Source organism: Equus asinus, chromosome 7 (assembly GCF_041296235.1).
Source record: "Equus asinus isolate D_3611 breed Donkey chromosome 7, EquAss-T2T_v2, whole genome shotgun sequence".
Taxonomy (NCBI): Eukaryota; Metazoa; Chordata; class Mammalia; order Perissodactyla; family Equidae; genus Equus; species Equus asinus.
The window spans coordinates 83,503,675-83,526,598 of NC_091796.1; the positions used below are offsets into that span (position 1 = coordinate 83,503,675).

The following is a 22,924-nucleotide window of genomic DNA, read 5'->3' on the forward strand; positions in this document are numbered from 1 at the left end:
GCTGTTTGTTAGTTTTGCAGAATGGGATTCTAAAGCGGGGGGCATCCCAGCCACCCTCGACTCCATATTGGCCAGGGAGAAGTGGTGTGGAGGGCAGTGAGGAGGAACTGTGAGGTAGAATGGGGACTGGTGTGGGAACTGACTTCCTCCCGAAAAGCCTGGAACATCCTTCTCAAAGCTCCACACAGCCAAGCTCCTTGCGCCAGCTCCCAGCCATTCCCTCGATACGTTCTCCTCAGAGCAGGGCTCCACATGGTACACACATACAGCCCGTGCGCGCACACACACACACACACACACACACACACACACACACACACGGCGCTGTCTGGTGACAGATTGGGCCTGAAGAATCTGGCAGTCTGCGTGGCCGATGGCAGAGAGTCGAGCCTGTTCTCGCTGTCTCCCTGGAGTCCCGCTGCAGACGCAGGTGCGCGTCAGTGCCGGCTCTAATTTTATCCCTGGTTGATGGAGGAGACTAACTGAGCAGCAGGGAGGCTGCTATTTTGGGTCTTCTGTGGCTCTGGGTTATATAAAGCCTATTGCCGTGACCTGCATTGCTTTGTGGCTGTGCCTCACTCTTGCGCGTTCTGTCACAATATGTCATCGGTTCAGACACTCACACACACACCCCCCCGGGGCTCTTGGGGAATGAGAAGGGAGGTGTGTGCTGAAGGATGTGTGTGTGTGCTCCTGCCAGCTTGCTGCGGGAGGAGGCCTGCATATACCACTGGGAGGGGGCATTGTACGTGAAGGAGGTTTGTTTTTGAAGGAAATGGAAAGATCTTTCTGATGGAGGAACGTGAGTGTATGTGCTTTGGGCTTTAGGACGGAGCGTGTTTGTGAGATGGTGTTGTGGGTCTGCTGTTGGCATGGCGATAAGAATAACTTCTATTTCGGTAACTCTTTTCATTTCGAAGGAACCCAAGAGTTTCATAAATTATACACAAACGGCTCTGCCTCTGGATGGCAGGATTTTTTTGGCCTGGAATTAGGAACAGCAGCTAGATGAACAAATGTGAAAGCCTGAATTTGGGGATGGGTTGATGGCAGAAGACGGCATTTCCTACATCACTGGGGACAAATCTTACCTGGAAAATTTTTCTCATAGATCAAAAACGCCTTATGGTGATGGTATTGTGACTGTTGTGTAAAGATAGGTACTGGCTGGAGTTAGTCATCTATGATATCCAATTTATCTCCTAGTATTTAATCTTAATAAATATTTTTAGATATGTAAATTTTGATGGTTGAACATACAACAGAATCCTGATATAATACAGCTCATTGGTCTATGAATTTGAAAGAACCAGGTTTCCCAAAATATAAATTATTCACACAGAACAAGCCTAACAGAGCTCGATGAGCTTCTCACACAGGTATTTGTCCTGTCCCCAGTACAAGCAGGGGAAAGGAGATGTCCTATACTTGGTGGGTTACGTGTCTCCCATATATAATCTCCAGGGGTATATTCTGGCTGATATGATGGAGCCCATAAAGCATTACCCAAGGGAACGATGATTTGGCAAGTACACAGCTCGGCTCTTGGAGCCTGACAGAGTGTGAGGCCTTAGGATGGCACTCGTGTTTCTCATTCGACTTTTCCTGTCACTGTCATCAGCAGCTACCACAGCAGGTGGGACTCCCGTTTCTAGTAACTTGACTGAGACTCTCTTTCTTGGCTGCTCTTTGAAAGGCGTTGAAGACCCTTCTCTTCCACTGTTCAAAGCACTTGTAAGGGATTTTATTTTTTACTTATTTTTTTATTTTCTTTTGAGGAAGATTAGCCCTGAGCTAACTACTGCCAATCCTCCTCTTTTTGCTGAGGAAGACTGGCCCTGAGCTAACATCCGTGCCCATCTTCCTCTACTTTATATGTGGGACGCCTACCACAGCATGGCGTGCCAAGCGGTGCCATGTCTGCACCCGGGATCCGAACCTGAGAACCCCAGGCCACTGAGAAGCGGAACGTGTGAACTTAACTGCTGCGCCACCAGGCCGGGCCTGTAAGGGATTTTAGAGAGAAAATCTTGGGAGATTTCTATGAAGAAAACCAGAAGAATCTGGCAGCCTGCTACCGAGGGCTGAAGGGAACTGGCACCTCAGAGCATTCCGGTGAAGGGAGCTGCTGAGGGAAGAAGGAAAGGGAACCAGACCAGAACCAAAGACAGAGCTTGGAGGGGCCAGATGGGGAAATGAAGCCGGGAACGGGGAAGGCATAAATGATCACTGCGTGTCTCTTTCATTAATAATTGACTTAAGCAGAATCTCACCACGCATGCCCCTCCCTCCGCCCCGGCTGGGGGCAGGAGCTCACTCCTCTGGCTCCTTGGTGGTCTCCTCGCTGCCCTCCATGCTCCCCTGCCCCCCAAAGTGACCTTTCTAAAACGTAAATCTGATCACCCCATTCCGTAAACTGCTCCAGAGTCTTTTCATTTCTCTCTCTGGAGAAAACCCAAATGCTTTAGCAGGCAGACAAGGCTCTCTGTGATCTGGAGCCTGCTTATCTCTCTGGCTTAGGTCACATAGCAGCCTTCCCAACCCTCCCCGAAGTGGGCCTCCTCCAGCCCCCCTCATTCTACTCTCTGACACCTTAAACTTTACTGAACCGCTTGCAATCCCCTGAATGTGCTTAACTCTCTTGTCCTCTATGTGTTAGCATGGACCATTCCATCTATATGGAATGCCTTTCCAGTCTTTTTTTTTTTCCCTGAGCTTCCTTCAGCACCTCAATTCAAGCATCTCCTTCTCCAGGAAGTTGTGTTAACCCTCTGTGTCTGGATCAGGGCTCTCTCCTCTGGCATCTTCGCTCACCTCTGTCGTAGTGCTTAAATGCTCTGCAGTCTGTCCTGCCTAGACGATGGGACTAGACCTGCCCCACTGCTCAGCCTGCAACAGCACGTGTTTGTTGAATGAATGACTGAATTTGAGCAGAAGCCACATTTCAGAGCTAAAAGTTCCATAACTTGGCATGAGGGGTAGGGTTGGTGGGAAATATTGATGAAGTTGAAGAAGAAAGGCCAGGTCCTGGGAAATCTAATCATGAACAACTCCAGCGGGCCCACAATTGTCTGTCTCCGAAGCCTGAGACAGATAGGGCTGTCCTGCCCTACTGTGTGTCAGGCAAGTAGGACTGTGGCTCAGGGTAGAACAGTTGGTGTGACGCCTCTGCCATCACGGTGGTCAGCCATCACTGCTCAGCATCTTTCCCACAGTCTACACAGGGTCTGCTTTTTCTGCCCTCCACTCCACCATGCATCTGTGAGGTACAGGGACGGGACTTGCATACGGACCTCAGTGTCCCTCACGGAGGACCACAGGCCTCCGTCCATGCCCTCCCCGTGGTCCCTCCAAGGAACTGCCAAGGCCACTGTGATTCTACCGTGGTCATCAGAACCTCACCACTCCCTCCCACTGGGTTGGCTGCTCACTCTGCTGTGCCACACCCTGGAGAGACTGGCCTCGGGCACAGGAGAGAAGCCAGCATGCTGAGCAGCTTATACTTGACCAAAATAGATGAGGCCACCTTGGGTCAGGGAATTCAGCTCAGCAGTTCTGGTGGTAGCTGACACTTGAGATTTTTGAAGAAACAGAGGCAGGATTAGAGGAGGCCTCATACTATAAATCAGATGTCAAATGTACCGAGAGAGGCTCTTCGATTAAATCCTTGATGTTGCCATGTTATCGGAAATAATTTTTTTTTAAAGATTTTATTTTTCCTTTTTCTCCCCAAAGCCCCCTGGGTACATAGTTGCATACTTTTAGTTGTGGGTCCTTCTAGTTGTGGCATGTGGGATGTCACCTCAGCGTGGCTTAATGAGGGGTGCCATGTCCACGCCCAGGATTAGAACCGGCGAAACCCTGGGCCACCGAAGTGGACCATGTGAACTTAACCACTCGGCCATGGGGCTGGCCCCATGGAAATAGTTTTTTAGAATATGGTTAATCACCACTTAATTCATCTATTTTAATGTTCGCACTTTCATTTATTGGGCTTTATTAAAGTAGGGTCTACTTTGTCTATACTCTCAGGGCATCACTGCCCCAGATATTTTCACTTCATACAGTGTTGGAAACTGCCTACTGGTTTTCCAAAAAGCAATCCATGTGCGTGTACACACACGCATGTTATCCTAAGTCCTTGTCCCCGTTCTCAGAGTGGCCCCATCAGAACAGAATACTGATGATATTAACCCAGGAATAAACTGGCTATGGGGGAAATAGGAACATAATTGGCATTTTCTGGGAAAGTTTCAGAATTTTAAACAATGCCTTTTTTAGGCTCATGAATCTGATAGACACACGCCCTGCTGTGACAAAGAGGGAGCGAGAGAGAGACCTGCGTGCATGGGAGCCAGAGGGGCGGAGAGGAAGGGAGGACGGCTGTTGGCGTGCTCACAGTTTTGGAACAGCTGTAGTGGTAAGAGTAGCTCCCCCTGAATGAGATGATGCTGGGCCACTTAGGGGAAAGGGAGGGAAGATTCCACGGCCGATGATGAGGGCGGGGGGGGAGGGGCGCTCGGTTTACCGGGTGGGTGGCTATCGAACGGATTACCTGTATTAGGCACTATTACCATCACCCAGAAAGGCATGTGCTTTAACTGCCAAGAAACTAATAATAAATTGGAACACTGTCCAGGGATGAGAACAAGTTAAAACAATACATTCTGTGCTCGATATGGAAAATACTTCAACACGAGTAGCACATCTGGCTTATTAGGGGCATGATAAGACAGAAATTATAGAGGATCTTGTATTTGTCACTTATTTTGGTGTCTTTTATTTTTTATTTTATTTTTTTTTAAAGATTTTATTTTTTCCTTTTTCTCCCCAAAGCCCCCCAGTACATAGTTGTATATTGTTCACCGTGGGTCCTTCTAATTGTGGTATGTGGGACGCTGCCTCAGCGTGGTTTGATGAGCAGTGCCATGTCCGCGCCCAGGATTCGAAACAATGAAACACTGGGCCACCTGCAGTGGAGCGCACGAACTTAACCACTGGGCCACGGGGCCAGCCCCTATTTTGGTGTCTTTTAAAAGTCACCTACCAGGGCTCTCCACAGTGAGGATACTAGCTAATGTTTATTGTGTGCTAACTGCATGCTCATTGCTCTTCTAAATGTTCTTTAATCATCAACTTACGTAATCCTTGCAACTTTTTGAGCTGGGTACTCTTAATATTCCATTTTACAGATGGAGAAATGGAGCCTCAGAGAGATGAAGTAACATGCTCAAGACCAGACAGCCAGTCAGTGGAAGAGCTAAGATTTGACCTTGGCAGTCTGGCTCTAGATCCCAAACTTGTAATCACTATTGTAAGCCACCTTTGTAGTAGCCCATGTACCCTTTTAAAACTGTTTGTAGGGGGCCAGCCCCGTGGTCAAGTGCTTAAGTTCCGTGTTCCGCTTCACCGGCCAGGGTTTCACCGGTTCAGCTCCTGGGTGCTGACTGCTCCGTCAAGCCATGCTGAGGTGGCCCACATAGCAGAACTAGAAGGACCTGCAACCAGAATATGCAACTATGTACTGGGGGGCTTTGGGGAGAAGAAGAAGAAGAAGAAAGATTGGCAACAGATGTTAGCTCAGGGCTAATCTTTAAAATAAAACCCAAAACTGTCTGTCAATGGTATGCAGGGTGTATGTTTTGCCTCAATGCATAACAATGACAGAAACTATGTGGAAATCCTGTATGAGCGTCACCATGACATCATTATTAATAAATGCTTATGGATCAGGTCAGTCACGTCACCTTTAGGGCTGAGCAGCAAATCCACACAGGACTCAGAGTGAGTTTCATTTCTGGATGCACTGCCCCAAAGTATTCAATGAGCGATTCCTTCATCTGGTCACTCAATAAATGTTTATTAAGCACTTAGTCTGTGCCTGGCACTTTGGACACACTGTACTAGGCTCTAGGGAAAAATACCGAGACTAAGGCCCAGTCCTTGCCCTCTAGGAGCATGTGATACATGGACATCTCTCAACCAATGGCCAACGGGGAAAAGGTGTAACAATATCCTAAGGGCTGATGACCACCTGTTGTCCATTTGTTACCTGCCTCAGACGTGTGGGTAATTCCTGTTTGCTAGAGGCCCCAGCAGCAGCTCAACCACCAGCTTGAGGAGCTGCCATCCCTGAGAGTCACCTGTGTCCAGAAATGTTTTCCCAGGGGTCTGCCAAGAGCTTGAATTTCTTGTCAGGGAAGTGACATGGAAGGGTGTCAAAGATGGCGGCTAAGACAGGCAATTGTGAACGGCATGTGTAACGTGAACTCACGGTGGTTTAAGCATACAGAATAAATACATAGAAAAGTTTAGGGCTAGTTTCTAGGGAGCAGCTTGTGGAACTGAAAAGTCCAGGAGGAGTCTGTGTCAGGCAAGGCTTCATCTAGGTGCTCTAGGACCCACCTAGGATGTGAGAGGTAGAGTCAACTCCATTTAAAGCTCGGGGTGGGGGCGCTGTAAGAGCAGGAATGGGTGATTCTCTGGAGGAAAAGGGGAGTCCAGTTACCAGGAGAAATACGAACGAATGTTGGGTGGCAAAACAAGAGGAAAAGGTATAGTTGGGGGAGGGCCATATCTCCCCAATTGATTTGTTTCCTTGAAAGTTTCCTTGTAGATACCCCTCACATCAGACCCACCCTGGAGTAGAGTGAAGAAACGACAAACGTGCCTCATGCTCAGGCTAGGGCTGATTATGAAGAAAAGTCTATATAGGGAGTAGCCAGGACTAGCGACCTGGAATCAGGAGAATCGCGCAGGGAGGACTATGTGAAAGTAAAGGCTCGAATATATAGAAGGCCAAACTCAAGGGGTCAGGAACCTATCCCTGTGTCCAAGGGTGTGGCAGCTTTGTGACTGCCTTTTAGAGACATACAATATAAGCCTGGAATCTCAGATGCCCCGGGGCAGGCAGATCAGGCAAATGAGGGCAATGGGCTGCTGCAAAGAACCAAAGCCACGTGCCCACTTAAAGGGGGCAGCCGTCACCCCCAGCACCATTTTTCCCCCAAGGAAGGCTGTACATCCAGATTGGATGTGCGTGCGCACACGTGTGAAATCTCTCTGTTTTTAAACATTGGCAACGAGGCAAATTTTAAAATACATTATGTGGGCCGGAACAGAAAAACACGTCAATGGGCCAGAATCTGATTGTGGACCCCCGAATGTATGTAATCTGATAGATCCATATTGTCATAGAGAGAACGTAAGTCCTTTCTCCATTTGTGCAACATCAAATCTGTGTGTAAATCTACGCCCAGATCAACAAACACCCAATGACAGCCCACTGCCCAAAGTTCAGCCCTTTCATCTACGCTATCTAACTAGAATCTGAAAAACACCGTGTGGGCCACGAAAGGAGAGGGAACATCGCTGTGAGAACTGCACTTTCATTTCCTGGCGGGGGTGTGGTTAAATTCACAACTTCAGTGTGACACTAACCGTCGGAGGGTTTTACATTCGATTTCCTGTTTCCTTTTCTTAATAAAGAAAGGAAAAGCGGGCCCCCGCAACGGTGCACTGAGTTCCATAGGAAGACACCATGGGGGTTCCGACTTGGCCACAAACAAAAACAAAGAGTAACCCCGAAACCTGGTAACTCCGAAACCTGGTAAATAGCAATATGCAGAAGACCATGGGTCATGTGATTGCTTAGGATTGTTTTGATCATCTCCTGGAGCAATTTTCCACCTCATATTCATTAGACCAGCGACCAAGGTCCTCCATTTTTGAGTTGCTGGAACCATTTCCCAAGACAGGTTTGGAAAATAGTAATGGTGATCATGATAATGATGGTGGCTATCGCGTGCTGAGGACTGTGAGAGGACCTGCCTCGCATGTCTCTAATCTCACATAAGCTCTCCAAGAACTATCTTCATTTTACTGATAAGGACACGGAGACTTGGAGGACTTATGATAATTTGTCCAAGTGCCTCATAAGTGATGGAGCCGGAGTTACAATCTTACATTCCTCAAATATTTATCAGTCACCTGTTTATTGGGCCAGGCACTACAAAAAGATTTACAGTTGAAAGCAGCTGAGCTCAAAATGATTCTCACTTGTTGAAAATGACCTCTGCGTAGAGGCCACCTTTGGAATATTTATCTTGAGTTTTCTTTCATTTGTTCAGACACTTAGTGAGCATCTACTGCGTACACAGTTCTAGGCTGAAGGGAATACCCTGATCCTGACTTTTGAAAGCTTGTAGTTTGGTTGCGGAGGCAGAGCCTATGCAATAAAACATTTCAATAATAATACAAGATAATGCATAATTAAGTGCCAAAGTAAATGGTCCACAAGAAAAAGTTCAGAGAGATGAGAGACTACTTTGGGCTGGGATGGTGGGACAGCGGACTGGAGGAGCGGGTCTTTGAGGAATGGGTAGAGTGGAGGTGACATCCTCCATAGGTGCGCAGGAGAAAGGGCAAAGCACAGCGTAAGCAAAGGAGTGTACAGGAGGAAGGAAGAGGATGATGCTGTGTAATCTGGTGTGTAAGCACTCAGTTTGGGCAGTCACATCGTAAGGTCCAGGATGTGAATCCAAGCTCGACAGCTTTCTACTTGTGTGATCCTGGATCAAACTTGTCTTAAGCCTCAGTTTCCTAACCTGTGAAATGGGCATCATGAATGAAATGAGGCAGATAAAGCAGGGTGTGGCACACGGTGAGCCCGCAGTGCAGCTACTATTTATTGATACGGTCTCTTCATGGGGGTACCTTGCAGCTGTTCCATCTGAATAGTGGAGAGAGATGTGTGGCCAACCTGAAACCATAACGTAAGAGCCCAAAGGAGGACTGGAAACTCTACAGCCGTGAACTAAAAGCAGCGAGTATCAGCCCCAGAATCGGATAACACAAGCAAACCACAAATGCGCTGCTCAGGTCTTCAAAGTTCTCCGGCAGCGCAGGACTCACTGTAACTTACTTTGTGTGATGGAGTCAAACCAGATTTTTTTTTTTTCTTTTTCTCATCAGACTTCACAGGAAGTGCACTCCTTTGTTCAGATTTGAGATAAGCACCCTCCACCTTGACTGTCCTTTGCAGCACTAACACACCCATTAAGTCCCTCACTTTCTATCCTAGGCCCATATCATCAGCAGCTTATATTTAGAAGGGCGTGAGTTTGTATTGCCCTTATGTTAGAAGTCAAATAGAAATGAAATCTATTAAGACATGTTTGTAGTCAGACTGAGATGATAATCTAAGAAAAGGAGGTGAGAGTCTCCAGGGGGACGCAGCCAAGGGCGGTGGACTTTTTTAAAGCTTGTTTATTTGGCCATCAGTAATCCCCTAAATTGCTCTTGCTCAATAATTATTTTAGGTTTCATGACTTTCAACCTAACCTTTGTGCCCAGTAGGAAGGAGCTGTACTGTGGTGTTGCAGCTGTTACGAATTAATAGCTTTGGCTCCCTTCCCAAGTTGACCCATTCAAATTCTCAAGAAAATTGGCTTTAAGGAATTTCCCAAAGACCCCTGACCTAATCTAACAGGATTTTTTCCCAATCTCAGGGTACTCATTCCTGGATTTCTTCAGAAAGGACTACGTAAGGACTGACAGCAGGAGGACATAGCAGGAGTAGCATAAACAATAGTGTAGTAAGTGGTAGAGACAGTTATCAACCAAATTATCTCATATCCAGAGAAAGACAGATGCAAAGAAATAACAAACTACCACACCAACGATAATGCCTGACATTTACTGGGCAATTGACATACACACACATTTTCTCACTGTCCTCCCACCAACACTGTAAGGAAGGTACAATTGTTATCCCCATTTTGCAGATGAGGAAACTGAGGCACAGAAAGATGAAATAATTTGGAAAATAAATATATATTTTTGCAAATGAGTGGCAGAGCTAGAATCAGAACCCAGGGAGTCTGGCTCCGGGGCTGGTGGTGTTAAATACCCCCAAGGTATGTGTGTTTTATTGGAGGAGGTGGAGGGAGAGGAAGTGTTATAAAGGGGCCAGGAAGAGAAGGGTGCCTTGGGGGCTTTGGCTTCGGCCTTGCATGATGCTGTCCTAGGCAGAGAACAGAACCCAAGCCCAGATGGATAAGGGCATATCCAGACGAATGCCCAGAAATTTGACAGTCATAGTTCTGTACCTAATCTCTGCCCGCATCCTTTTCTGTTCTTGTAGGGTCAGCCAGGTTCTAGACTTGTAGTATAGGATCTGGTTAGCCAAAGGGAATTACTGGAGCCATCTCTGGCTCATGCAGCTCCAGAGTGGCCAAAAAGAGCCTAGGGGCCAGAATCAGATGACGCTTCTGGAGGCATGGAACTAGTGGTCCCAAAGATCCCCAGTAAACTGGACTTTGGGGCCTTGAATCCCCCCGTCCAAGATGCAAATGTCTCAAGACCCCTCCCTGGTCCCGTGTCTCCACTGACTCTGAGAGCAGGGCCTCCACTTTGCTGTACAGAGTTAAGAGCTCAGTCCTGGAAGCCAGTCAGGGCTGGGTTTGCATTTCACTCACTGCCTGTGCACACTTGGGAACTTAACTTCTCTGTGCCTTCAGTTTTCCATCTGCCAAATGGGGATAAGAATAGAACCTACTTCACAGGGTTGTTCTAAGGGTTAAATAATGAAACCATATCACACATAAATCAATAATTGCGGGCAACGGTAATTATCCACACCTTGTCTTCATTTAAAAAGTAATTCTAACTGTCTCAAACCCACAGTGTATGTTATCACATCCGGTAGGGAGCGGCCTGGTGAGCAAAGCCTGTGGCCTTGCCAGGCCCTGCAGCCATGTGCTAGGGCCTCTCTTGGAGAGGAAATGGTTTCATCACCCGACTCTCTGGGTCACGGCCACTTTCTTCAGAGAAGGGCTCTGTGGCCTTGCCTGTTGGACATGCTTGATTTTGCCCCACGCCCTAGCCTGGCTCTGCCACCCCTAGTGTGCAAAGGAGCACAGAGAGCCACACGCCCACCTGTCCAGTAGAATGCTCTTTCACAACAGCCCCGGGTGTGGTTGTGCAAGGCCTTGTTCTTGCCCCTGGGGCAGGTGAGGATCCCATGAGAGCTAGTGCTCTTCTGAAGGTCCTTTTATTGACCTGGCTGGATGACCATGACCGTCACCTTCACCTAGGAAATGCCTGTATTCAAGGAAAGGCTATCCCAGGGTCCAGGGCAAGGGCAATTTCTAGACCTGGTAGAAAGGCCCCCTGTTCTGTTTTTTTTTTTTTTTTTTTTTGGTGAGGAAGATTAGCCCAGAGCTAACATCTGTGCTCATCTTCCTCTATTTTTATATGTGGGAAGCCTGCCACAGCATGGCTTCGTAAGCGGTGCAGATGTCTGTGCCTGGTATCCAAACCAGTGATCCCCTGCCACCAAAGTGGAGTACACGAGCTTAACCACTATGCCACTGGGCCAGCCCCAGAAAGACCCTTTTTAAGTTGACTTGGGAGCCTCGAGAGTAAAGTGTGGAGATGACAGGGTGGGGACTGGGGGCAATACCTGCGTCTGCTCCTCATGGCATCTCTAGGCCCTGGCACAGTGTTGGCTCTCTAGGAACAGTGCTACCACACGGTGGTTAAGCCCATGGGTTTCGGAGCCAGACTACCTGTGGCAGAATCCTGGCACTGTCACTTATTAGCTGGTGTCCTTTGGCAAACTGCTTAATCTTTCTGTGCCTCTGTTTCTTATCTGTAAAAGGGAACGATGATAGTAGTACTCATCTACTCACCTCTTTAGGTTGTTTTGAAGCTTAAGTGAGTTTCATAAAAATGCTTAGAACAGTGCCTGGCGTGTGGTAGCATAAGTGCTAGCTGTGATTTCCCACGTGCCAGAGATTTTACTTCCATCTTAGATAGAGGCTCGGGTAAATAAGGGGGCAAATCCAGAGTTCTAGACTAAATTTGTTTGACCTTGAAGTGTGTTCTGTTTGAATGTTACCACCTTGTGTGAAAAGAATCTCTAATTTGGATGCTATAGAAAAGTTCAGATTTCAACTTTGGGAACCTGAAGTAGAACACAATTGTCAGACCTCAGATTTTTGTTTTAGATCCTGGAGTTAAGACGCCCGCGGGTAAGGGACTCAGGTTAATCCAGCCCCAATGGACACGGTCAACCATCGCCTAGTCCTGGATCCCAGGGCCATGAGAGTCTGAGAAGGCTGCCCTTTGACCTGAATCTGGCTGACGTTAGTAACACAGGAATAGGTGAAATGCCAGCCACACCTGGCTGGCCCATAAAGAGGAAATACTTCCCACACCTTGCTTTTGCACACCGAGGGCCCCCAGGTGAAGGCAACCCCGGTGCGAGCCGCTGGCTTTCATGCCTGGGTGTGGCTGTGGGAACCACCCAGTGCAAACCCAGCGAACCTGCTGCCCTTTCCCTCCCAGCTGCCAAGTCAAACAGAACTCAGGGAACACAAATAGAATCATCACAATAACTCGTTGTTGGAGCCAGACACAGGAGAACCCACTCCCTGGCACCGCCACCCCCCTCGCGGGTCTAGACAAGATGAGTGCTCGGAGGGCTGAAGAAGGTGTGGCCTGTGGGCATTCCTGCCCGGCAAGAAGCCCTCTCGCTTGTCTGTACTCATTGCCACCCACATGGATCTCTCCAGGCGCGGCTTGCCAAGTCAGCCAGGGAGGAGGGTCTCCCTTCCTCCAAGCCCTGGATCTCGGGGAAATGCCCTTCCCACCCACTCACTTGACTAATGCTGCTTGTCAAGGAGGGAACTCTTTAAACACATTAAAATCCTAAAGGCATCTGAGGGCTGGAGGAATTCGTGCTGGACGTGCTTCTCTGCAGGGTCAGGCATGGGGGAGGAGAGAAGGGAAGAGGGAGGGGCCAGTCTAAGTGACAGCTTCACATAAATCTGGGCAGAGCTCTCCAGGTAGCCAGTGAACTCAAGCAGTGCCCTCCCTACCCTAGGGCAGGTCAGAGTCTCCCAGAACTCGCCCAAACTTTGCTGCTGCATGTGCTCTGGGGCATGTCTCTCTTTGCCTCTCGGATCTTGGGCCAATGAGGAAACCTGGGTTAGTCTCAGGAGGCAGGGATGAAGCCACATTCTTACTTTGTGGTGTCAGCGCCTTTTCACGGAGTTCTAGCAGAGCTCACAAAAAGAACTTCCCTCTCCCGTCCACCTTTTCTTTTTAACAGACGTGGAAAAAGGGGATAGAGTTCCCTGTAGAAACGTAAACTTGTGACTGATCCAAGTGGAAGTTTCCTGTGCATTCCACCCCATCGTGGGGATGCAGGAAGAGCAAAAACTCTGAAAAAGGACACCTGGGCTGGAAGCCTGGCTCTGTCCTACATCCTTGGGAAGTTACTTGGCTTGAGTTTCAGTTTCTTTGGTTGCCAAAATGGGCATAAGAAGACCTAACTCAGGGATGATGGGAGGATAAAAGGAGACACCATGTGAGAGAGCACTCTGCATAGCTCTGGCACATCAAAGGACTAGATCAATCTTGCCTTCAGTTTTCCCTTCCCCCACACTCTCTGGCAGTGGCTTGCTAGGTCCTTGACTGGCCTGAAGAATTGGAAGAGAGACCTAGAGAGAGATAGAATCTTACTGTAAACAAAACTGTCTTACTCTGACTTTACTCTGAGCTTAAAATGGGGAAGATAAGCAAGACTGCTGCTCCACCTTTTTCTAGACGGCAAAATAGGTTATTTATACGCCTGGGGATAAATCATATCAATGCTTTTACTTTCCCATCTGAAACAAAACACAAACCACTTCATTCCCATGCCAAAACTGATTCAATCTAATCCAGCCTCAAGTCAGGCCTTCCCATTAACCTGAACTTGAGGTTTCTGTCTTTTCCATCTGCCTTACGCTCTAAGTGGAATATTGGGGGTGGGGGGAGGGCAACTGACACTCCCAAAGGGGTCTAGCTTGACCATCGGTCGACAGAAAAAAAGTAGAAATTATCATTACTTCCCTGAAAATGTCAGAATTAGTACATTGCTGCCTTGCCCATAGTCCTTAATAAGCAGAATCCGCATAATACTTGGATATGTGGCATAAATCTTATTATCCGGAATTTTTTTTTAAGTGCAGATGACGACTTCGTCCAACTTACGGTGCACTTCCTCCTGTATTTGGCCTACGTTTACAGAAGGCTGCCTTCTTCCATTAAGTAAGGGCCAGACAGGAAAAACATTACGGTGGAGATGAGCGGATGGGGCAAGGGTTTGGGGAGTGCTGGTCAGTTGGGTAGAAACCTGGGGAGTGGCAACAGACAGGGAAGGGAGTTGAGGGAGAACTGTGTGGAGAAGGGTGTCAGGGAAGTGAGTAAGAGGTAGGTCAGAGGATGGAGCAAGGGAATATTGAAAGGAAACAGATACGCTATGTGGGCAGGTGGTAAACCATCTGAATGGGAGCCCAGGGAGGTCTAGCAGAGACTCACAGGGAGGCAACCCTGAGGTGCTGACTTGTCCAAGATGGAAAATGGGATTGGATACGGGTTGGTGGAGGAACGGAGGGATCCCAGACCAACCCGAGGTGCCATTCATTTTAATGAAATCCTTCTTTATGCTTCTGCCATGGGAAACAGATGCTGTGTACTCATCCCAATGGCTTATTTTTAATTCCAGCAAATAATACCTCCTCTGCTGTCTCTCAAAAATAAGAGACCATTTAAATTCAGCCAGGCTGGAAGTTGATGATATTTGGAAAAAATTCAAAGTCCTGGGCCCTTCAGCTGCGCCCTATCATTCAAATGTGATGTTCTGTTCACAGTGGTTGCCTTCACATGGTCATCCCGACCCTCCACTCTGTTACTGGATCTGCTTTTGTTTACAGTTTGTTGCCGCAATCTTCCTGTGACTGTTTCCAGAGCTGTGTGAAGGAGGAGACTGGCATACTGAGATTCCTCATGCTCCGCTAGCTTGTACGACAAGACAAAGTTAAGCAGTGTGGCGACCAAAGCTTCCTTCCTACTGACCTACGTTTTTCATGCTTGCCCATTTCTCAGAATCACAGTCTTCTGGGATTTCTAAATTTTCTCTTCCTTTGAGAAGGGAATGTTCTTGACTGGGGTTACTAGGCATCCCTCCCTCAAGTCTTCAACAAAGCTCTAAGGAATGAATGTATAACATTATCCTGCCTTTAAAGTATAAAAACAAATCCAAACTCCTTTCCGATTCCCCTCGATTGTGGAGTTTACTCCAGGAGGGGGAAAGTTGTCTATGCCGGTCTTGTTCCTGTCCCATGGGCAAGGCAGTTTGGGCAGTGGTTGTCCTGTGGGATGCTGTCTGGAGGAGACGGCGGTTCGGGAGGTCACCCTGACAATTATGGCCGGCTAAGGGTGGAGGGAGTGGTGAGGGTTTGGCCCTCAGTTTGGAGTCACAGGCAGCACAGACAGATCTTGGCTCAGGACCTGAGGCTGAGGCGTGCTGGGACAGCCTAGGGGGTGTCCTGGCTTTCCAGGGGCTGGGGAACCCTCTCTGGCCCGGGGGCGGGAGCCGCCGTTCCATAATGGGTTCTGGCTCCACTGCCGCCTCAGCACTTTCTAAATCCAGCTCCAAACATCAACAGCCGCAGCTGCAGCCATAGCAACAAGCCCCGCCCACCCGGCCTCGCTCGGGGCCTGCAGCACGTGACGGCGACGCCTGCGTCGCTCCCTCCGCCCCTGGCGCTTCAGGAGGGCGGGGAGGCAGGGGGATGACGTTTATTCTGTCGTCTCCATGGATATAATGCATAGACGTCAACGTCGCCCAGTGTTTAGTGTGTAACGTTCCTCCGTCTCCATGGGAACGTCAGGCGGCCAAACACCGGCCCCAGCAACAGGCTTCTGATTGGCCCAAGGTTTCCAAAGGCGGAGCTCGGTCTCCCGCGCCCGCTCTACTGTGTTGCTGTTTTGGTTGTTTGTCTCCCACTTGTTTATTTCTCAAACAGATCCTGGAGGCTAAGGTCTGGATCCGTCGCCAAGGATGGGATCCAGGAGAAAACGTGCTCAACGTGCAGCTTGTGCCTACCGATTACAGCCCAATAGATGACATAGTTCCACTGTGATCAAGTCCATTGTGGGAGACACGGCCCTCAGGCCCGGCGTCTGTCACAGCCCAATATTTGCGGTTACACCCCCGACCGCTCCTCGCATTACATCTCAGAAATCTCATCCTCTCGGCCTCATCCCAGAGACTGTTGCCTTCACAGTTACACTCTTTTCTCTCTCAGGCGCAGGTGGGGGCCTTTCATACCTACTGCCAGAATTCAGTGCTACCCTCTGCAGGATTTGGCTTCATTTTTCTGTCTGGTCCTAATTCTGTCGAATGACGTCATTTATCCGTGTTCCCAACCAGAGATGCCCAGATTTCTTGTAGTCTGAGCAGATACCGAAGAATCCCAAAGGACACGGGTTCTTCTATTCACGGACTCACTGAATCTCATGCTTTCATCTCTGCCCATTTTAATTCAAAACGAGGGGGCCATTTGCCTTCTCCAAAAGAAAGGGAAATAAACTGAGGACAGAGATGATGGGCGTGGGGTAGGGGAGAATTCTAGTCTTAAAATCTCAGATTTCTTGATTTATAATAGTCGTGTACTGATGGAGTTAAACATTCTGAGGCATAAATAATGTCTCCAGAAACAGTTTTAACCTTACCCTGGGCTCCCATCAGCGAAACCAAGTTAGCATCTGGCAAGAGATAGTGATCTAGCCCCAGGGGTTTCAGTCAAGTTGTGCTGAAAAGAATGCCTTAAAATCTTCAGTTATGGTGTCAAAAGTAATAAATCTTCAGCAGCTCATGCACATACAAGTCTGAAATGTTTCATAAAAGGTTTAGATGACCCGATAATATGTTTGCAAAACCGAGAGACACTGATGCAAACCTCAAGTTAAAAACAAGAAAGTGAAATTACTTTCGTAGGTTGGAGTTGATAAGGAGGGTATCTGTTTGCTCTGCTCTAATCTGAGCCCACTACTTCCTTTCTCCTTTATCTGCTCTGGTGAATATCCTTGCTGACTGTCCTCCGCCGGCCCCCTCATAGCCTACAATTTCCTCGGAAGATGTGAGTGAAATTAAACGAAATTGGGAGCCCTGCTTAATGCAAATAGGACTAAAGGGCACAGCTCTTTATTGTAATGAACTTCATTCTGATTAAGTCACAGAGGCTGCAAGTGCTTACTGTTTACCCAGTAAATATATTAAAGTGCCGGGCAAGTCTCCCTTCCTGGCCTGACACTGCCAGGGAATATTTGAAAGTCTGATAGAAGATCATTTTTAGACCATCAAACATCCCTTTCTAATTCTATCATCTCTCTTTACGTTTCCAGGAACACAGAGTGTCTTGGTCTCTGAGAGCCAATATATCTGGGTTACACCGAAAGAGGAATAATGAGGCAATATTTGCATTGTACATTGAAGATGACCTGAAAAGCTTGAAGAGGTGACTGAGGGCATTTTCTCCGTGTGGATGAGGAAGAGGGGAGGAAGATGGACGACAACAGAATCTCTAAGAGCTTGGATTTGACTCCAGCACATGAACTGGATTTTATGATTCTGTCCAAGGGCATCAGTTTAACCTCAAGCTTCCACGTCCTTCTCTGTTTCCCAGACTTAGTTCTTTCTTTCTTAGTTTTGTTGTTATTCTTTTGACTATGATGCAAACATGGTCGTGGGCCACAGTGTGTAGCCCAGGGAGTTTTTAATCGAGGAAATACCATGAACTTAGAGTTTTGATGGTACTGAAGGCAACAGACTGTTTCATACATGTTTGCTTGCACACTCATATGCACAGGAACCCCTTCCTGCCCTGTGGTTCGGCAAAGCCGCTCCATTTAGCTGACCAACCTCAGGACCGTGATGTCCTGCTATGCTGCTGATTTCCTCAAACTGCAATATGATTAATCTCCCTAGCCTATTTCCTTGTCTATAAAATGGGGTCTGGAGAACTCACTGATCCCACTTGGTTGCTTTGACCTAAGAGGATTGTAATGATACAGTGATTGCTAGTTGGCACTGTGGAAATACCAAGTGGTGTATAAATGCTGATTGTTATCAGCGGGTACAATTTCCCCCAACACCTCTCCAGCTTAGTGCTGAGTGGAGCCTCCACCCACAGTGGAGGTTTCCACAGCACAGAGGCCTTGTCCCAGGCCAGGAGGAGCAGTGACCTATGTGGCCTTCCAAGGCCCAGGTGCACCGAAACTCTTCCAACATCCCACTCATGACAAATTCAGCTCTCCTGTTCACACTCCTCAAGTCTGGCTTTCCTCGGTTTAAAACCAAAGACATTGCTCCCTGCCCTGTTTACCTCTCAGGACTGTTATGAGGGTCACACTAGGTAGGTAATGCTTGTGAAAGGACTTTCAGAACCATAGAGTAGGGGCTGGCCTGGCGGCGCAGCAGTGAAGTTTGCACGTTCCACTTCGGTGGCCCGGGGTTCACCGGTTCGGATCCCAGGTGCGGACATGGTACCGCTTGGCAAGCCATGCTGTGGCAGGCGTCCCACATATAAAGTGGAGGAAGATGGGCACGGATGTTAGCTCAGGGCCAGGGTTCCTCAGCAAAAAGAGGAGGACTGGTGGCAGATGTTAGCTCAGGGCTAATCTTCCTAAAAAAAAAAATCAACATAGAACAGAAGACATTTTCAGGTTTAAAAATGTTTGAGAAGTTGAGGTGAGCTGCACATGCAGCAGTGTCAAGGTGGACGTGAGGCGTGTAATTGATAGAGGCTGGTTGAATGCCCACCTGTGTGATCTGATACATCCTACATCAAGGCGTGCTCCCTCACTGTCCCTGAGATTCCATTACTAGCAACATATGCTTTTGGAGTAAGCATTTGCTACTCTCTTCAGGACTTAGTTTTAAAATACAGATCCTTTGCTGAGCAGGAAGTTCCTAGGGTTTACCATAAATTAGGTTATCAGACCTGTTCCTCCTCGACAGGTGAGATGGCGCCGTACAGGAGCGCTGGACTCTTAGATAGATCTGAGAAACAGCATGCTGGGAGCCTAGAGAAGACTGTTCCTGTTCCTCAAAGTCAGTCCTTACAAGTGTGCTGGTTGTGCTGGTTGCTGACAGAGGGCCCCCGGGACGCCCCCAGCAGACCTGTAGCTCCACTCACACGACAGGGGGCGACTCTTGCCCACCACCTCACCCAAAGCCCCCCAGGACTCTCCGTGCAGTAGTCCAGGGGTGCCCACACGGCTGGATTTTACGGGCCAGCGAAATGTTTTAAAAGTTAGCAAACTGACATAGGTTGCCAACTTTTAATTTTACCAAACAATTACCACTTCTTATCACAATCATTTCATAAATGAGAGGACATTTTAACACTAAAAAAGTCAAAAGGACATAATTTAAGACGAAAGGACAGCCCCTTGAAATTGAATAGATGTAGCTTTATGAAAACTCCCTAGTTTGTCTTTATTTTTTCCATTTTCTCTTGACAGTCTAACTTCTTCAGTCTCCATGGGGTGGTGTTGACAGTGGTGAAGAGAAGACAGAGAAATCAAGGAGAGATAAAAATCTAACTGAAGGATTGTTTAATTTTCCTAATCAAACTGATCACGGATCACTTCTTGCACTGTGCACCTTTGGGTCACCAGTTTCTTTGGTAAAGAAGAGTAACATAATCTCACCAGGGTGGATTAGAATATAATATGGTGGTGGGAATATAATACTTTGAGTAATTCCCTTGGAATTACTTCCACTCTGGGCCAGGTCACTTTGTTTCCACCTGGTCTAATGCTTGTTTGGACCATGCCCCACCCACCCAAACACTTCTGGTTTTACCTGGGCAGGTGGGATTATTGACTGCCCCACGCCTGGTTCAGCCAGATCAGATGGGGCTGAATGGTGGAGATTGGCATGGTTCCCAGGGGAGGGGACAAGCCTGCCTTTCCACTGGTGCCCCAGGCAGGTGCAGGAGACACTGGCAGAACCAGTTTAACCAGCATCTTGGGCAAGATTTGGCCCATACTTTTTTCCTACTTCCAGTTTTCTCTGGCAGAGGTAGAAACACTCTAAGTGTTCTGTGGTCGCCTATGAAACCAATGCAACCAGCACTACATATGTACAATATATTGTATGTTTTTCCCTCCAAAGCCCAATGTAAATAGAAGCTGAGGCTATAATTTAATTCTAAGCAAGTTAAGCATAATTAAGGCTCATAAAACTGAGTTTCTCTCTCATCAGTCACTCCCTAGTAGACACTTAGGGAAATAAATTCACTTATTCAGGTCACCAAGGCACTACCTACTAGACTGGGAAGAAATTTAGCTCAGTTATCCATTGTGGATTAAATATATAATTATATTATAAATTATAATTATTTAAAAAAATTTACTGACCCTATTCAACCAAAATGGCATAATATATACCTATATTATTAAAATTTGAATATTAAATAACAAAACAATATCTATAAAGCACCCAGCATAATCCCTGAAGAAGAACTCAGTAAATATTAGCTATTGTTATTTCCATTCCATCAAGAAGCATCTTTTGAGCAGCTGTTATGTGGTCAGCTACTATGTTAGGGCTAGAGAGTCAATGATGAGTAAAACAGGCAAGGTTTCTGCCTTCCTGGAGTAGAGAGACAGACACCAAACAAGTTCAACCAGCAGTAACAGCTACTAATACCAGCCGTTTTCTAGGGGTTTGGGGGGTCCATCAGTGAGCAGAACAAAGACCCCCATCTTGCAGAACTTATCTTTTAGATATCAGCCCAGTTGCTTTCTAAGTAAGTATATATTATGCCAAATGGTGTTAAGTGCTATAAATGCAAAGCCTAGGGTGGACTGAGGGCTTCTGGAGGGTTCCTGATTCAACGGGAACCCTCTATGAGGGAAGTCCTCCATGAGGATATGACATTTCCAGTTTGAGGTCTGGATAAGAGTCGGCTTCATTGAGGAGAAGAGTGGGAGATGGGGCAGAGATGTGTAATACTAGTAATTCATATTTAATTCCTGCTTTCCATGTTACAATGCCTTTCTACAAGTCTTCCAGAGGCTGGGACTGCCAAAGATGGGAGACAGCCCCTGCCTCAGAAGTTGGCAACTGGATTGCACTTGGCCCTCAGCTCCAGAAGGCATGACAGTAGCTGCCTATAGTTTGCTCCTTCCCAGGAATCACTGACAGTTGACGGTCACTGCCTCAGCTTCCCTTGGTCTCCATTGACTGGAACAATTAGTATCAACTATGGAAAGAATGACCTCTGAGAGCTGAACTCAGCTTCTTCTACTTGCTGTAATGAAAGTCACCCTAGTGCCCCCAGAAGTGTGTGTCAGCATACATTTGCTGCTGGATTTAAATAATCAAGCGTGGGCTGAATAATCAGTCTCTGAGGGCTACACTCTTTCCCCAACACATACATAATCCTTTAGCCAGCTTTCCTTTGTGACTAAATTTTCTCTCATTTAAGGTTTAATGCTCTTCTTATGTCATTCCTATTAATGAGTTTTCACAGCTTGGTTCATATTCCAGCTATGAAATAGTTCACATAGTTCTGTGCAGACGTAATATTTACAGGAACTCAAGATGAGCAGATTCTGATAATGGCTTGTGGGATAGTCTCCAGTGCAATCAAAATAACAAGGAATTCAAGAAACGAATACTTTGAGAGTTTAGTCCCCCACAAACTTCCCAAATGGCCTTGCTTGAACCCTGGGTGAGTATCAACAGAATCCAGGGGAGTATCGCCCTGGGTGGGAAAGCTTGGGTTGTTCCGTGTTTTGCTGTTTTACAGCGCAAATTCTAAGCTGAACTCTGTTTATTGTTGATAGCTCCCTAACAAAGGGCAAAATGGAATGTGCCTGTTTTCAAATTCCTGTGAAAAAGGGCCCTGGAAGACCTCAAAGCCTGGTTTAGGGCAATTTACGTCACTGTTTTTCAGTGCTTTCATTTAAGATTCCCTAATCTACTGAGAGAGATCTTACCAGTCAGCGATTTTAGCGTGGAGCCATCTATAAGAAGGATCCATATGGGTTATTACTGTACGGGAATGAAATAGAACTGCCCAGATCCTGTTTGAAGTGTAGCAACAACTAGGGAGGGAACTAAACTGGAAATAGCTGGGACATTTCCAGATTTGATGGCATTGATCCAAAAGTTGGTGTTTATGGTCTAGGGGAGGGGAGATGGCTTGTTGATTACTTAGACACTAGGGCTTGAGGTGCTCCTTGCAAGGAAAGAAGGGTGGCTCGGTTCAGAGCTGCGGGGGAATCAACAGTTACGCTTCTCACTACTTAACTTTATACTGGGAAGCACTTCCTCTGCCCTCAATGTTCTGCTCCCTGTTCTTCCAAAGCTGGTTCCTTCTTGTCATTTACTTCTCATGATAAATGTCACCTCCTTCCACTCAATCCAAAGCAGGAACACAGTCACTCACAACATATCCCTCTCTTTTAATTACCTGCCCAGTGCTTACTTTTATCTGACATTTTTGGTTGTTCATTTTCTTGTCTGTTACATTACATACTAGACTGTGAGCTTCATGTTCGTAAGAAGCTTGTCTGTTTGCTATGGATTCCAGTGACTGACACCTGGTAGGTGCCAATGAAGGTGTTGAATGAAGACTAAAGAATAGGATAACTGACTCTGTGCAGTTTGATTTAAGGAAGGATTAACTTTGTAGAGGCCATACCCTAGTATCTATAGGTAGTTGGTTTTTTCTGGCTCTTGTGCAAGGTAATAATAATTTGAGGTATGTGAAACCCCTTTCCTCCCTGCAGGGAATTCTGAAACCAATGGAAAAACAGAAAGCAGGGTAAAGATATCTGATAAGAATGGAACTAAATATGTCTCAAACCAGATGGGTGATATAAACACCTCAGGGCTGCTCTTATCTAAACATACAATCTACAATCACTTAATTTGAAACTCTTCAATTTTCTCCATTATTATTATTATTATTACTATTATTATTATTATTACTTTTGCTGAAGAAGATTAGCCCTGGGCCAGTCTTCCACCACTTTAAATGTGGGTTGCCACCACTGCATGGCTGATGAG

At 47.0% G+C, this 22,924-nt stretch overlaps 1 long non-coding RNA gene across 1 annotated transcript; it reads left to right on the forward strand.

The window, feature by feature from the left end:
• Positions 1-4,281: 4,281 nt before the first annotated feature.
• Positions 4,282-5,627, forward strand: LOC106827730 (uncharacterized). Its single transcript, XR_011504687.1, has 3 exons — positions 4,282-4,420; positions 5,193-5,314; positions 5,418-5,627. It is a non-coding gene; the product is annotated as an uncharacterized lncRNA (long non-coding RNA).
• Positions 5,628-22,924: the final 17,297 nt, after the last annotated feature.